Source organism: Xyrauchen texanus, chromosome 3 (assembly GCF_025860055.1).
Source record: "Xyrauchen texanus isolate HMW12.3.18 chromosome 3, RBS_HiC_50CHRs, whole genome shotgun sequence".
NCBI classification, from domain to species: domain Eukaryota; kingdom Metazoa; phylum Chordata; class Actinopteri; order Cypriniformes; family Catostomidae; genus Xyrauchen; species Xyrauchen texanus.
Genome location: NC_068278.1, coordinates 4,480,765 through 4,498,085, shown reverse-complemented (window position 1 = coordinate 4,498,085; position 17,321 = coordinate 4,480,765). Strand labels below are relative to the sequence as shown.

General features: G+C 44.3%; 1 long non-coding RNA gene across 1 annotated transcript; it reads right to left on the bottom strand.

Moving 5' to 3' along the window:
- Positions 1–3,733: 3,733 nt before the first annotated feature.
- On the bottom strand, positions 3,734–6,560 carry LOC127633242 (uncharacterized). The gene is made up of 3 exons (XR_007969191.1): positions 5,804–6,560; positions 4,655–4,750; positions 3,734–3,861 (listed from the first exon to the last, which is right to left on the bottom strand). It is a non-coding gene; the product is annotated as an uncharacterized LOC127633242 (long non-coding RNA).
- Positions 6,561–17,321: the final 10,761 nt, after the last annotated feature.

Genomic DNA, 17,321 nt, shown 5'->3' with positions numbered 1-17,321 from the left:
GCTGGTCGACCAGTTAAAAAACCAACTTGTCCACCTTGAGCTGCTATGACAAGCTGGTAGGCCAGCTTGGATCAGCTAGAAACCAGCTACCATCTTCCAAAACACAGCTACCAGAGCTAATCCCTTTTTAGCATAAGATACAAATATAGCAACACAAACACCTTCACTTTTCATTTAAATAAAAGGTTGCTGCCCAGTTAACAAGCATGTTCATTTAATTGAATGCTGCTGACTTACTCATACATTACAATTGGAGCCTTGACAAATATATCAATTCAACAGAGAAGCAGTTAACACAAAACGACTTCATGTTTTCATATCTGTTGCTTCCAACTCACCCGGAGAGTGTAGCAGCAGAATCAGTGTGCTTCATTTATTGAGCAGCAGATGTCAGCTACGAGTAACAAATATATATATATAGATCAGTGGTTTCACCACATTTACATTAAAACATTACATTAGAAAACTGTTTCTAGAGCAGTGCACGAAATACATTCGGTACAGAGCTACATTGTGTTCTCCATCACACATACAGTTTCATTAGTAAATTCTTATTTTTGGCAGAAATGCACAGGTGAATAGCGGGAAATGAAAATGTTCAACTCGACTGTCATTTGAAACGTGTTGGTAAATGTGAGAATTGTTATCGTTTGCCGAGGATTTTTTTAAGCTTAAAGAGTCAGAAAATCAACGTTAGTCGCTTGACACGTGTTGTTTAGAGATTTTATTAATAATTTACCAAAACCAAAGCAATCTTTTGTCTCCGTGAGCAATTTGAGACATTTGAAGTCAAATTAATTAATTCTACTGTGTTCACTGCAGATCTTTGTTTTCTATTAGAGATTGCTAAGACATGTGACCAACTGTGTGGCAACGTCATCAGAACGCAAAGAATTATGGGTATGTTTGGCTCGTCTACATTGGCTGGCATCGCATAGCAGGCTAGTGGCATGAAAATAATAAAAAAAAATTAGCGTGAAAAACAGAATATAATCCTACAAAATGCAGCGGGCTAAAGAAAACATTGTCGGACCATACCGCCTAAAACTACATCCTAATGCAAAGACGAGATATGACGAGAAAATAAAGGGAATCAAAGGACTGGATTCTTACGAGCATAGTGACTGGTCAGGGGAGGTCAACCTGAAAAGGCTGTGTTGTGGTGCTTTTGCAGACAGCCTGAACGTTTCAGACATGGTTGCTTGCGATAATCAGAACTGTCCTATACAGTGGTTCCATTTAGGTTGCGTGGTATTCAGCAGCGCACCAGCCAGAGAAGTGTTATGGCAATGCGATGCTTGCACATGTCTGTGACTGATCCACAACCTACCTCATACATTTCCAGTTATCTTTTCTATGGACTCTTTATAAATGTCTTCATCTAAATGTATTTACATGTTAAATATGTAAAGAAACTGAAATTAAGTTGGTTGTTACTACCATTTAAGTTATGTAATTGTGTATTGCAATCCAAACTGATTTTGCACAATTCTTCCTTAACAGATAAAGGAGGCAGAATTTCATTCAGTCTTTGTGTATTTTATTTACAGAGATGGCTAAAAATCATTACATGTGAGAAGTGACATTACAAAATCTTTTGAAAAAAAAAAAAAACAACAATACTTGGACACATATTGGTCAAAGCACAGCACACAACCACAATTTTATCCAGCAAAGTCTTATCCTATGGGCTGAAATATGTGCCACCAGAAACTGAATTTGAACCATTTATATTTGAATTTGAATGGCTAAACTTGAATAATTGCATTGAAAAACTGAATTTGAATCACATAATTTGAAATTGTATTGTTTAATTAAAACTGAATTTATTCAAAAACTGAATCTGAATTGTAACATTTGAAATTGAATTTATTCGTTTGGAACTGAAGTCCAATAAAATTTGATCCTCACTGAAAATTAAACTCTCTATATATCTTCACATTCACTTCTCACAATTCAGATTCAGTTCTCAAATTCAATTTCAAGTTACTGAGACAGACATCCGGGTAGTTGGAGGATGAAGGAAGAGCAATCGAGCGCAGATCGATAGATAGCGTTCATTGGTTGGTTTCACGTGACGTCACGCTGCTGCATCGCGAGAGCGCGCAATTCAGATGGAGGGCAGGAAGTGAAATAGCTGAGGATCTGCCGTCTGGCAAAATGCCAATGTTTTGTGTAGTTTACGGCTGCTCCAATCGTTCTAATCGAGAAAAGGGAAAGGGTTTTTATAGAGTAGATTTTTAACGTACGTCTGCGGTCGGGAGGAGCAGAGTCTGTTAATGCCCGTGTCTGCAGCGACCACTTCGTCGGAGGTATGTTAGCTAGCCAACGTGTTTTTTGTGTCTGTGTTTATATAGCATTAGGTTGTCATTAAATGCTCATTTACTTAGTAATGCTTATTAAGTTACCGGTAGTCTAATATGGACTTCATTGGGGCTTTTTAGGTTGCCCTAGCGCTTGTCTAATCTTTCGAGTCTATTGTCCCATTGGAGTAAGGAGGAGGGAGAGGGATAATAATCAGTCAGTCCAGTACCTGAGCCCTCACACATGTAGTGTCCAATACCTGATCCCTGCTTCTTGGCTCTGATGATGATAAGTAAGAGGACAGGGAGTAGTAGTACCTGAGCCCCGACACATATCAGTCTGTTAATATGTTTTCAACAAGTGTAATACTTTTATCCACTAGTCCAATTGTACTGGCTATATGTATTATATGTAATGAAATGGATTCTAATCTGTTATTGCACACCATGTTCTTGTTATTATAACAATTGTTGAAAAATCTAATCTTGTAAATAAACCACCATGTATAATTCTGTCTTCTCAATGGCATTTAATCTTTTCATTTAAATTATACAACAACCAGAACTCACAAAGACCACACTCATAACAATAGTCAAAATGTAATCTTGTCTCATACAACCGTATTGATATAACAGCAATATCACACAGCCCACTTTCAAGAGTGCCTGGATCCTTTCATTACATTACACATGTGAGTTTGTAACTTGCTGTCCCAGTATTTCTGGAAGTATACCGTTTCTAAAAAAGCACTCAACTTTAGGGATAACATCATCCCAAAGTTCAAGATCGGGCAAAATCCTTTCAACAAAAATGTCATTGTGGTTCCACACAACAAAATCACAGTACTCAGCGTCTACAATGTGAAGCTGTCCCTGAACTTGGTAGTAGTAGTCATGTGTCCGGTCCAGCATGACATAATAATAATAATGCATTTTATTTAATGGCGCCTTTCATAACACCCAAGGTCACCTCACAAGCAATATACAGGTCACTGCATAAGACAATACACACAACAAACAAGCCGCATACAGATAAAGTGCATTAAAAACTCAATACAATATGTTATAAAAAAGCTTGTATAAAAAGATATGTCTTAAGACGCGTTTTAAAAGTCAACAAGCAGTCGCTATTACGTAACATCAAGGGGAAGAGATTATCCCCATCATTGATGAGGCAGAAGCCCTTTTCCCCAGCACACAAGCGCAGATTGGCTTCATCTTGGTGAGAGTGTGGACACTAAAATCACAGAGAGAAGGACACGTGAACAATAGATTAACAAATATATTTTCTGCCTTTTTGCTCAGTTTAGGACTTGAGACACGACTCAGACTCGAGATTTAGGGACTTTACTACAACAGAGACTGTAATATTACCTTAATCTACGCAGATGCCAGTTCCGTGACAGTCACAAGCAACAATCCCATCAGGGAGGACCCCATGTATGGCCACTTGGGGTTCAGCCAGAGACCACTGTCCATACAGGAGAAGCCTGCATGCTCCCGACCCATCAGCTTCTCATAGACTCCTCTGGCTTGTGCTTCATGTTTGCATCCATAACTGTACACAGTACACATGCAAAACATGAAAAGGAAATGATTACTTAGTATTGGATGTGTAGAGCCAGTTCAGTGATTTAAATGCCATTTCCCTAACCCCTATACTTAGTTCTACTCCTGCATAACCATAGTCTTATAACCCTATAACTAACAACTAACGTGCACCAAAGCAATGTGTTACTATACATTTCATTTAATATTCCACCAGTAAGATACATTTACTTAATAGACAAGCTTCTTTTTTATCCAAATTATACCCTCTGTTGTCAGTGTTTCTTTTTCTGGACATAAACACTGTTTACACGCGGCCTTACCTCTGCCTTACCCTAATTCAAACCCTAAATACCTTGTAGCGGCTGTGGTGAACCTATATGCTTCTGGGTAGCATATGGCCTTGATCAAGCTCTTGGATGGTTGCTGTGGGTTGGTCTTAATAGCTTGTTTCAGCTTGGAAGCAGTTATGCGTCCAGCTCTTTGCCTAAACCAAATCCTGCATGCACTCTGACTTCGAGTTGCACTCTCTACAGCCTGGACCTGGGACATGATGAGCTCTTCTAGCTGGAATACCTGGCATAGCTCTCCAAGCTCTTTGGGGGTAGCTGCAGAGTCTCTGGTGTTCTGTATTCAAGAACAGTTTTAGGAAGCATACTAGATTTGGGGATGAATTCTTTGTAGTAAGGCTCCCTAGCCATCAGTGCTGCACTCCTTGGACAGTTTTTGCTTAAAGTCTCAAAAAAACTAGCATATGTTTCTGACCCTCTCTTCACTCTTGGGCATGAAAGTGATTTCCCAACCTGGTTTTCAGTTGTCCTGCCATCAATAGAACGGTCAAGCTTTTTTTTTTTGGCTTTAGCAGAGAAGTCGATCAGAGCTACTGGAGCAGCAGGAATCTGAAAATAAGTTAACACAAAGAAGATCATTAAGTCCACATTTCTGTGGTCCATAACCATAACATATCTATATGCAGTATAAATCTGCCGTTTATCCTATGGCTGTGAGCAAAACAGGTAAGGCTATCATCACAGGATTGAGATGCCAAACTGTGTTTATGTGGGTCTTTGCTGTCTTAGCTTCTCTTTGTCCAACAGGGAAATTGTGACTGACCACATTGTCACAAGCTACACATGTTAAGGCAGAATATAGAATAGAAATAATTTAATAATCCCCAACATTAGGTATGATGGAATATAATGAAAATCCCCTAAAAGAAGATGAAATGTAGATGAAGACAAGCAATCTGCCTGATTAAGTAACCAAAGGGGCACAATATAAACATTAATTTAACATCATAATTTAGCCTACAGTTACACAGTGTCCAAAAAATACAGTGTCACCTTACCTTTTTTACATGTGATGGCATCAGCCACTTGCACTGCTCTGTTGTGCAGGAAGCTGTATCGCTTTCTTTCGAAGTGTAAATGTGCTATTTTTGTGTTCTAGTCAAACGGAATTAGCTAACTTATGCATTCAATTCAAATGAATAGGGCTAGTGCTATGGTGTAATTGCCCTGAAGTTAATGGCCTTACATTATGCTAGCACCTGCCAAACACAGCGACACATAACTTACACGCTTACTACTCTCTCTCTCTCTCTCCCTCTCAGTAAGCAGTAACGTTACTCTGACAATGACAACCACGAGGAGAAGTTATCGGGAAAAAAAATCACACTGAAGACATGACCAGTCTACTTGGCGGCGGCTAACACTAGCTACGTTTGCAACAACATTTTCACCGGAGGAAGAGGCAAACGCTTAGAAATAATAAACACCAGGCAAAAATGTTGTTACCAGAGCTAGTAGGCTACCATAAAAACGTGGGATTATAGCTACTGTGTTTGCAACGTCGGGAGAAAGATTTAATTTCCCCTGTTTCTACAAATTGCTATAACATTAACAACAGTTAAACAAAAGATCGTTAGATTGTAAAAAAAAAAATGTCATTACCGTATTTGTCCCAGCCGAATCCATGGTGGTGGTCACGCAAGTCAGGCAAGCACTTCTTTGTTTCATGGCGGGTAACGCCCTGTGCTCCAAAACATTGGTGCTGATTGGCCCAAGAGGAGTCCTGTGCGCCAATGAACGCTATCTATCGATCTGCGCTCGATTGCTCTTCCTTCATCCTCCAACTACCCGGATGTCTGTCTCAGTAACTTGAAATTGAATTTGAGAACTGAATCTGAATTGTGAGAAGTGAATGTGAAGATATATAGAGAGTTTAATTTTCAGTGAGGATCAAATTTTATTGGACTTCAGTTCCAAACGAATAAATTCAATTTCAAATGATACAATTCAGATTCAGTTTTTGAATAAATTCAGTTTTAATTAAACAATACAATTTCAAATTATGTGATTCAAATTCAGTTTTTCAATGCAATTATTCAAGTTTAGCCATTCAAATTCAAATATAAAGGGTTCAAATTCAGTTTCTGGTGGCACATATTTCAGCCCATACTTATCCTCCCCCTCACAAGGCACCACATATCCCAGGCCCAGTCAGGATCACACTCCAACATTTCATAGGCAGGTTTGCCTGCAAACAGTCACCAAATAAATTGCTATGTAGCCTAGATGTACAACATTTAAAACTGATTAACGTTACGCTTTAGTACATTGGTAACTTAAGCTCATTTTCTAGCCATTTCATGCTAGTTAACAGTTAACATTGGCCTAACGTCAAATCTAATGGTCTGGTTAAATCAAACAAAACACGCTGGTTATTTGCTCACAACATAACATTTACAATTACTCTCTGTAATTTAACTTTGTGAAAATGCTTTGAACACACCATCATGTGTGGTGGAGTGTTATCGAAGGTAATCTTGGGTCTCCTTACTGCTGCTATCCATGCCATTCGTCGCCTTTTTGTCACCTCTGAAACATGGCTTGTACTATTATTTTTCCACGCTGGAAAACGATAAAAGTATTTTCCGTTCTTAAGCTTTATGCCACTTCTATCGTGAGAACGACTATTGCAATTTATAACACAGCAGGTAGACGGCACCTTGAACACTGCGTTCATCCCTCCATGCAATCAAGTCTGGCGCCCAGTGTTGCCAGATTGGGATGGTGTTCCCTATCGAGCGGTCTCTCCTATTGCGTAAGTAGCTTACGCTATGGGAAAACTCCGTTTCTCGAGAAATATTGAAGTCTTTATGTAAAACGCATTGCAGCTGCACAGCAGACAGTAATGAGCGAGGCAGCTCGGTCATTGGCTGTGCTGCGGCAACTGCTCGAACCAATGACGGGGCGACTCTGAATGCGCGACCAATGGGCGTCGCGCCGGCGTTCAGCGCTCAGAGCCCGCCGAAATTAGCATAGCCAGGCTAAATAATGGGCACCCGTCATACGAGTTCCTTTAGATTTAATCTCCTTCAGCGAAGACCTCCTCTTCGCTGGATCCTCCGGATTGTTGGAGTCTTTTGCCTGCCGTTGACAAGCCTACAGCAGGACTGCTAAGAGGACGCCGGCGCCTTCAGCCGCCTCGAAGCCTTCTGCTACGCCATCCGGCGCGCATCACTATATCCTTTTACTAAGCTACTTTGCAAGTGTTCGCCTTTGCGACACTTTTTGTATTTAGTAAAAGAGCAAATTCGAGGCGTTGTTCCAAATGCCTTCGACCTGCGCCTCGTGCAGAGGCCTTCTTCCTGACAGGGACCATCACATTATCTGCACTCGCTGCCTGGGACCTGACCACGCAGAAGCTGCTTTCACTCGAGGCGGATGCCCGAATGTGACTCCCTGGGCCTCAATGAGCTGCTGCGCTCGCCGCCGCCGCGCGAACGAGCCTGCTACCACCGTGCTGCCGTCCCCTCTGTTCGAGCCGTGCAAGAAAAAAGCGCCGCTCACGGAGGCCGCCAGAGCACGCGGGGACTGGCCTGGCGTGACGTCACTGAAGTCCGCGTGCTCTGGCGGCCTCCGTGAGCGGCGCTTTTTTCTTGCACGGCTCGAACAGAGGGGTGGCTTCACCTCCACCCGAGGACTCCCTGCCGCCAGTTCAATTCACGCAGACGGACCAGCACCCCTCCAACAGAGCGGTGGGTCTCATCTCGTTCAGCGCGCCAGGGGACGACGGTGAAAAGGATGACAGCCTTTCCAATTGGCGCTGCATCCGTCGACATTAGCGGACACGAGCACGGGCACCAGCACGGTAAGAGAGTTCGCTGAATGCTTCACTGCAGCGAGCAAAACGTGTGAAACATTACCCAGTCCCCTTACAGACGGCTGGAAATGTCTGTACAGCAGTCAATGGGCCAGTCACAGAACTCGCTCACCTGCAATCAAATGCCGTTTTAATGGAAACACACAGAAATCACAAGAGTCATTTTCTGCCTGTGTCACTAAGGGGTCACGTGTCCACACTAAAGTGCACACTCCCACATATCAATACTGTCCAAACAGTGCCGAATACTTTCCCAGCTCGAGCTGGATGCCCCATAAATGTAGATCGTGTGCCTATTGTCATGTATGCACCACTACACACAAGCACTGTTCCCACAGTTATAAACACTTCCCCAGTAAAAGCGGGAAATACTATAAATGTAGCGCGCGTGCCTGCTGTCCTGCAGGCACCCCTACACACAAACACTGTATGCATGGCCAAAAACCCCGCCGCTAGCGGGAGACTTTATGAAAGTGGCGCGCGTGCCTACCACAGTAGATGCACCCCCACCCATAAGCGCTGCCCATACAGTTCCAAACAGATCTCTGGCTCACGCCGCGAGCATCACAGATGCGACACGCAAACCAAGAAACGCTAAGAGCGGGAAGCTTTATGGAAGTGGCGCACGTGCCTATTACAATGTATGCACCCCCACCCATAAACACTGTCGTTTCAAACATTTCTCCGGCTCTTGCTGCGAGCATTACGGAGATAGCGCGCGTGCCTGTAATCTCACACGCACCCCTGCACTCAACAAAGCTGCTCAGCGCGAGCGCGCGCCTCTGAGAGCTGTAAGCTCAGTGTTAGCACATTTTCTGCCTGTGTCACTAAGGGGTCACGTGTCCACACTAAAGTGCGCACTCCCACAGTTACAAACACTGTATGCATGACCAAAAACACCCCGCCGCGAGCGGGAGGCTTTATGTAAGTGGCGCGCGTGCCTACTACAGTATATGCACCCCCACCCATAAGCGCTGCCCATACAGTTTCAAACAATTCTCTGGCTCATGTCGTGAGCATCACAGATGTGACGCGCGAGCCAAGAAACTCCCCGCTAAGAGCGGGAAGCTTTATGAAAGTGGCGCACGTGCCTATTACAATGTATGCACCCCCACCTGTAAACACTGTCTATACAGTTTCAAACATTTCTCCGGCTGCGAGCATTATGGAGATAGCGCGCGTGCCTGTAATCTCACATGCACCCCTGCACTCGGCACTCAACACAGCGCGCGCCCGCGCCTCTGAGAGCTGTAAGCTCAGTGTTAGCACATTTTCTGCCTGTGTTACTAAGGGGGTCACGTGTCCACACTAAAGTGCGCATTCCCACAGTTACAAACACTGTATGCATGGCCAAAAACACTCCGCCGCGAGCGGGAGGCTTTATGAAAGTGGCGCGCGTGCCTACTACAGTAGATGCACCCCCACCCATAAGCGCTGCACATACAGTTTCAAACAGTTCTCTGTCTCATGCCGCAAGCATCACAGATGTGACGCGCGAGCCAAGAAACTCCCCGCTAAGAGCGGGAAGCTTTATGAAAGTGGCGCGCGTGCCTATTACAATGTATGCACCCCCACCTGTAAACACTGTCTATACAGTTTCAAACATTTGTCCAGCTCACGATGCGAGCATTACGGAGATAGTGTGCGTGCCTGTAAGCTCACATGCACCCCTGCACTCGGCACTCAACACGGCTGCTCAGCGCGCACCTGCGCCTCTGGGAGCTGTAAACTCAGTGTTAGCACAAGGCAATTTGCCGGTGGGGCCCATACGTCACTGCGACACGCCCCCAGCCAACATTCAGCCCATATCTGTGCGAGCAAAAGCCTGGGAAAAAATCCCCGACATGCCAAAATGGGTTTTGAACATAATAAAACACGGTTACTCACTTCAATTCGCTCGCAGACCACCCCGCTTTTCAGCGGTGGTCGAGACGAAAGTGAGGAAAGATGTGTCACATGTTCTACGCACTGAGGTGCTCGAACTGATAGAGAAGGGCGCTATAGAAACTGTTCCTCCCTCTATGAGCGAGGCGGGTTTTTACAGCCGCTATTTTCTCGTCCCGAAAAAGGACGGTGGCCTCCGCCCCATCCTAGATCTCAGACATCTGAACAAAGCTTTTATGATTCGCTCATTCAGAATGTTAACAACCAAACATCCTCGCGCAAGTTCGCCCCGGGGGTTGGTTTCTATCAGTGGATTTGAAAGATGCTTACTTTCACATTCCGATAGCGCCTCATCACAGGCCTTTTCTGAGATTCGCTTTCGAGGGACAGTCATACCAGTACACAGTACTACCATTCGGCCTATCATTGGCCCCCGTACATTCACGAAATGTATGGACGCGGCACTTTTCCCCCTGAGACAGCGGGGAGTGCGAATACTGAATTATCTCGGCGATTGGCTAATCATAGCACAATCAGAGGGTCAGTTAACGACGCACAGATCTTGGATTATCAGCCATCTAGAATGCCTGGGTCTGAGAATCAATTTTGCAAAGAGCGTGCTATCCCCCAGCCAGAATATCTCTTCTGGGAATAGTGCTAGACTCAGTGCAGATGACAGCGCGCCTCTCATCAGAGCGCGCGCTCTCTATTCGACGCCTTGCAACATCATTTAGAAAGGGCGCGCGCGCCCCCGTCAAGCGATTTCAAAGAATGCTCGGTCTCATGGCCTCGGCATCAGCTGTACTCCAGCTAGGATTGTTGCACATGCCTCCTCTCAGCGCTGGCTCAAGAGCCGTGTCCCCACTCAAGCGTGGCGCTCGGGCCACTTTTTGATCAGAGCGAATCACGGCTGTATAAAAGCCCTGGCGCCCTGGAAAGCCATCAACTGGTATCAAACCGGCGTGAGTCTGGGCGTGAACACGCGGAGAAAAATGATCACGACAGATGCCTCCAAAATAGGATGGGGGGCCCTTTACGAGGGCAGGCCTGTCTCCGGCTTTTGGTCAAACCCGGAAAAGCGCCTACATATAAACTGTCTGGAAATGAAGGCGGTCGCCTTGGCTCTCAGAGCCCTGCTTCCGTACCTGAAAAACGAACACGTCCTGGTCTGAACGGACAACATGACGGTAGTTTTGTATATAAATCGCCAGGGTGGACTTAGGTTGAGCTCCCTGCACTCTATGGAGGGCCCTCCATGCATGGCCCCACAACGGGTTCCCGAGAACCTCCCCAGTGGAGTTTTGAGAACCATCACTGAGGCGCGAGCACCCTCTACGAGGCGCTTATATGCCCAAAAGTGGAAAGTGTTCAGTGACTGGTGTGATACCAAGAGCTTCAACCCCAAATCGTGTGAGATACCAAGTGTACTCGCCTTTTTGCAAGAGCTGCTGGAGGCGGGTCGCACACCCTCCACTCTCAAAGTCTATGTGGCTGCCATAGCGGCGTCGCACAATCCTGATAAAGGACATTCATTAGGGAAAAACGATCTAATCATTCGTTTCCTAAGAGGCGCTAGGAGGATGAACCCTCCTCGCCCCCCCTCGGTGCCGATCTGGGACCTGGCCACGGTCCTGGACGCACTCAAGAGTGCCCCATTAGAACCTCTCCGTACCGTGCACCTTAAACAGCAAAACTGCGCTCTTGCTGGCGCTCGCTTCAGTCAAGAGAGTGGGCGACCTGGACGCGCTGTCATCAAGCGCTGCTTGCCTGGAATTTGGACCTAACGACTGCAGAGTTGTCCTTAGGCCAAAGCACGGGTATATTCCTAAAGTGCTCTCCACACCCTTCAGAGCACAGGTGATATCTCTGGCAGCGCTATCATCCCCAGCAGACGAAAGCAACGCTAATTTACTCTGCCCCGTCAGGGCGCTCAGAGTATATTTGGAACGTTCTGCCCTGTTCAGACAGACGGAACAATTATTCGTATGCTTTGGCGGCCGCACTAAAGGTCTCGCAGTCTCAAAGCAAAGAATATCGCGCTGGATAGTGGATGCTATAGCACTAGCTTATGAAGCCAAGGGCCTTCAATGCCCCTTAGGCATCAGAGCTCACTCTATGAGGAGCATGGCCTCCTCGTGGGCTTGGTCGAGTGGGATACCCATTTAAGATATTTGTGCGGCGGCGGGCTGGGCCTTGCCTTCGACATTTATCAGGTTTTATAACCTACAGGTCCCCTCATTGCATTCCAACATTCTATCAGCCTGACTGTAGAATGGACTGGAGTATGTATATGCTGAGCATTATCTCCTCCCTTATAAGGTCCGTCTCTGACCGACTTAGAGGATTTTTTATGCATATCAGTACATTGAAAAATGCATTCCAACATTCTATCAGCCTGACTGTAGAATGGACTGGAGTATGTGAGCATTATCTCCTCCCTTACAAGGTCCGTCTCTGACTGACTTAAAGGATTTTTTATGCATATCAGCACATAGAAAACTCAGTACATAAGATATGTGCTTGTGTTTGTACTATGAGCGCCCCACCATGGACCACCTTGGAAGGGCGCTCTATACTATCCCATTATGTAGCTCGCCGTTGGCTGTATAATCACTTTGTAATAATCACTTTGCTTTAAGGCTCAGGCATCTGCCTCTGGCTTTATAGAGCGAAGTCAGCACGCACTGCGTTTTACATGGTGTTCCCATAGCGTAAGCTACTTACGCAATAGGAGAGACCTCTCGATAGGGAACGACTCGGTTACTAACGTAACCTCGGTTCCCTGAGAGGAGGGAACGAGTATTGCGTAAGCTGCCGTGCTTGGTCAGTTCGCTTCAGTCGATTGAACCTAAAGGAACTCGTATGACGGGGTGCCCATTATATAGCCTGGCTATGCTAATTTCGGCGGGCTCTGAGCGCGTGAACGCGAGGCGCACGCCCATTGGTCGCGCGTTCAGAGTCGCCCCGTCATTGGTTCAAGCAGTTGCCGCAGCACAGCCAATGACCGAGCTTGCCTCGCTCATTACTGTCTGCTGTGCAGCTGCAATGCGTTTTACATAAAGACTTCAATATTTCTTGAGAAACTGAGTTTTCCCATATCGTAAGCTACTTACGCAATACTCGTTCCCTCCTCTCAGGGAACCGAGGTTACGTTAGTAACCGAGTCGATTTCCAGCCCAAAAGCTCACCAAAAACCGCCCACTCCAAGAAAAAAACGCCCAAACTTTTACTGCCAAAATAATGTGATATAATTGTATTGCCATGTCATTCAAGGTTGATAAGCACCATTTAGATCTCCTTAAAACAAAATAAAATATAAAATAAATAAATTTCCCAGGTAAACGGATCAAAACAGGGCAATAATTAAGGAAAATTAGCAAATATGACTAAAATGCGACCACACACACAATGCACTTTCACAGTGTAGATTTAAAATGTTTTGCGATAATTTAAATACCCAATGTTTATTTTGTTATATTTAATAAATTATATAGGCTATGTATTTAAATTATATTATATATTTAAATTATTATTATTAGTAGTACTACTACATTTTACTCCTGATAAACGGGTGTATGTGTGTGTGAAAGAGAGAGCGAGATATCTTACCTTTAAATGCAGAACAGTAACAGGCTGTCGGTTGTAACTTGACAGGATGCTGAAGAACACAGCTGATCTGAATGCAACGTTTTAGAACTATTTACAGTCTGGCTGAGCTGTCTAGTACATGGATGCGTCAAACTTCCCCAACAACTGTTGGGGAGGACGGAATGTAGCCGATGTCCATCCATTCCGTGCCAGCCCTGAGCGCACATCCATTAAACCAGAAAGGAGTGGCAATCCCATTCTATTTCTAGTGTCATCTTTGAGCAGCGTGATTGCGAAAATGCTCTTTCAACCGGAGCGTTGGATATGGGGAGAGTGAGGATTTTAATTGCACCTAGTGCTAAATCATGAAAGCAGTGGTTTCCTCCAGCATCTTGAAAAGAGTCTACCTCTAACCAAAACGCATCAATGGTTAAATTAGGTGAGAGCAACATTTCTCCACTGAGTGTCAAGTAAATCTGGTGAGCCTGAAAATAATTCCTTTGGCAGATCTCGGAAGGATGATTTGTTTGACACAACAGAAGCAGGACACAGGAGTTCCAGCTTCCACAGCAACTCCAAGGATGCAGGCAAACGCATTTGATACTGGGCAATGAGTTCTTTTAAGAGGTCTACACAACGTGTTAAGACCACCTGCTTTTTCTCAGGTGACAGAGTGCTCGCCTCCAACTTCTGACTGAATGTGGTCCCCAGGTCAGCATCTTTAGGTGAGAGGTATATACTGGAAGATTTTAGGTCCAAGTCCATGAGTTGTTGTTCGTTATTCATACGGAAAACGCTCGGCTTGATTATACGTCTCAGTGTTGACATGTACAGCCGGTTGAGGTCCTGGAAAACTACAAGGCTATCAGCGGTCTCTAACTGAAAACACTTGTTGACAGCTTTGATTTCCAGCAGTAAAGGACGGAGAACATGCAGGTAAATGCTGTTGGTCTTGTCTTTGTACATTTCACTCAGAAGCCGCGCTGCATAGCAGTGTTCAGAGCTTGCTGCTACACTGAAATGTAAAGTAAGTGCATCTGCTTGATCAAGGATTCTGTCAATGCAATCTGCTGTCACTAACCAGCGGGTGGCAGTGGCGTGTCCAGGATTTTATATTTGGGATGGCAAAGGGGGGGCAAGAGCTGAATGAGGGGTGGCAACTAGGCTTCCCATGATATATGTAAAAAAATAAAAGTGTTATACTGGTTATGAGGGACATGTGCTTATTTTAATGAATTTCTGATGTTCAGAGAGGGCTAACAGTAAATTCTGAACTATCAGCCATTTCAACTGAAACCTACTGGACATGCAGAAGCTGTTTCTGTATTCCTAATGCTGCATTCAGTGTCTTTGCTTTGTTCGTCCTCTTCTTCTGCATCATCTTCTTCTTCCAGTACATCCTTAACTCCCTCCACTGTGCCTTTCTGTCCCTCCACTGCATCATCTCTTTCCTCAGGTCTTAGCTCCTCTTCTCCTTCTGCTACCACTGAATCTTTCTTAGATTTTTGGAAAAAATAGCTATCTATGTCTCCCTTCCTCTTCATTTGGGTATTCTGTCACACAAAACAGGAAACAGTCACATAAAAACACATTAAGGATGACTATTACATATACTTTATTAACAAATAAGATTTGTAAATGTGTACATCCTTCATAAATTGTGCACTAGCATTTGGCCACAATGTGTAAGCTAGCCTATCAAAGTGCCAGGGCTCGACATTAAGCCTTGTCATGTGCTTGTCCTTTGGACAAGTAAATCGGTCATCCACTTATCCGAGTAAAAAAGTTACTTTTCTGTGGGGGGATATTTTTGGTGGTGTAAATATAATTTTTTCTAAAGCAATATCCTCATCAGTGTTGTTTGGGGTATAACAGTTATGATCCAGACCAGATATGGAGAAAGAAAACCAGGAGTCAGAAGTTCAATCAAAGAATCCAAAATTTACTGAAGAATAGTTTGCAGTGAAATTGGTACAGCCAGCGGCAAAGTCTCACGAGGAGATCGAAAGCTAACTCATACCTTACACGAATTTTACATCAATTATACCATTTGCAAGGACATATATTCTATTATTTAACTCCTGATTGGCTAACAGAGCATAAAGTCACAACATATAGATAGCTATAGCACATCAACATTAATCAGCGCAATTGTCGTCCTGGCCCGAGATTTACATCTGAAGTGACCTCGCAGATGGTCTCGGGCGTCTTCGAGTCTGCCTACTGTGTCTCCCTGGGTTCAAAACCTGGGTAAAAGGTCAATACGCACACACGAAACACTGACGAACGACAGTGTTTCTCTGCGCACAAGGGAACCAGAGCACACATTTATCAGGTCATTTTAACCAAAACAGTGAGATAAGAAATATTCACCCCTCAGGCAAAGGAGAGGAAAGAAATAATGAGAAAATTTACACTTCTACTTATTCAAGTGCTATTACATAGGATTTTAAATCATATAATTAGTCATGGACAGGTAAAAATCAACCACAGAATACATCTGGAACATATGTTTAACATTCTCCCTGGTATCTCATCTCAAGCTTATTCCCAAGACGACCTTCAAGTCAGCCTCCGTGCAGAACAGAGAGAGAGGCTTCAAGGAATGTGCATGAAATCAAAAATTAACTCTTAACACACATATGATTCGAAGTATATTTCAGTTATGCATAAGAAAAATAAAATTGATTATGTGCTGAATGCATATAGTTAATTCATCACTTTATTAAAGAAGTTTAAGCAACAGAATATAGATACATAGTGATCAATACATCTTTATATATGTATCGATATAACTGAAGAGACAAGGGATTTCGACCCTCACCCTTCAGTCCCCCGTTTTAGACCAATGTGGGGTCCAATACCGCCACGTCTGGTCTACCAAGTGAGGTCACTAAGGAAGGTGGAGTGGTAACGCATGCTTCCCTGACGGGTCACACTTGTCTCTTCGCCTCATTGCGGACATGCTGGATACTCAAAATTCCCAGTCCCCACGCAAAGGCTCTACCACCTTCCACTCACAACAGGGCATGGATATTATCCTTCTTAAGTTTCTCTTTCAAGCGTCTCGTCAGTTTTCTCAGTCGGTACTCCTCCTCGGAAGGGTTCAAGTTACTGCAAGCAGACCTGCATACATAAGAAAAACAGAAACAAACACACATCCACACACACAGACAGAGGACACCCACTCCCCATCCACCGACCTTTTTGCATAATGAGGGTAGTATCGGGATAATTTGGGGAGTGACCAAGCCAATAGGTCACTGTCTCATTTCCGTCCAGGCGATAACAACGATAATTTACCTTTTGGTACATAGTCGGAATTAAATTTAGACCCTCAGTTGAATTTAGACATGGGTATTGTACCCATGATGGACGGTTATCGATCTCCTCGCAATCCCAATGCGTTGAAAACGCATGGAATCTCCCTGTCCAAATTGAAATTTGAATCCACATCAAAAATGATAAAGCGATCAGAATTAAAAATACCAACGAGAGCGGAAGTACCAATCGGATGAAAGCTCGTTTCACTTTCAGTCGTCTCTCACTACGCACTTCTTCTTGAAGAATTAGCAGCTTCATTATGTCATCGGATTCAGCCATCTGTAATGATAAAACATTTGTTCTAGAATTCTGAAATTTTAACATACACGACAGACATTTAATGATCCCGTGGTAGTAAGTTGTTACACTTTTCAAGTGGTTTCACCTGTGACCAATGTCTCCATACTGTACCCAAAACACCCCTGTCCAGTAGAACAGTGTTAGTGGTCAATACCACCTGATAAGGCCCATCAAATTTCGGACCTAAGGGGGAAACTATCTCCCGCC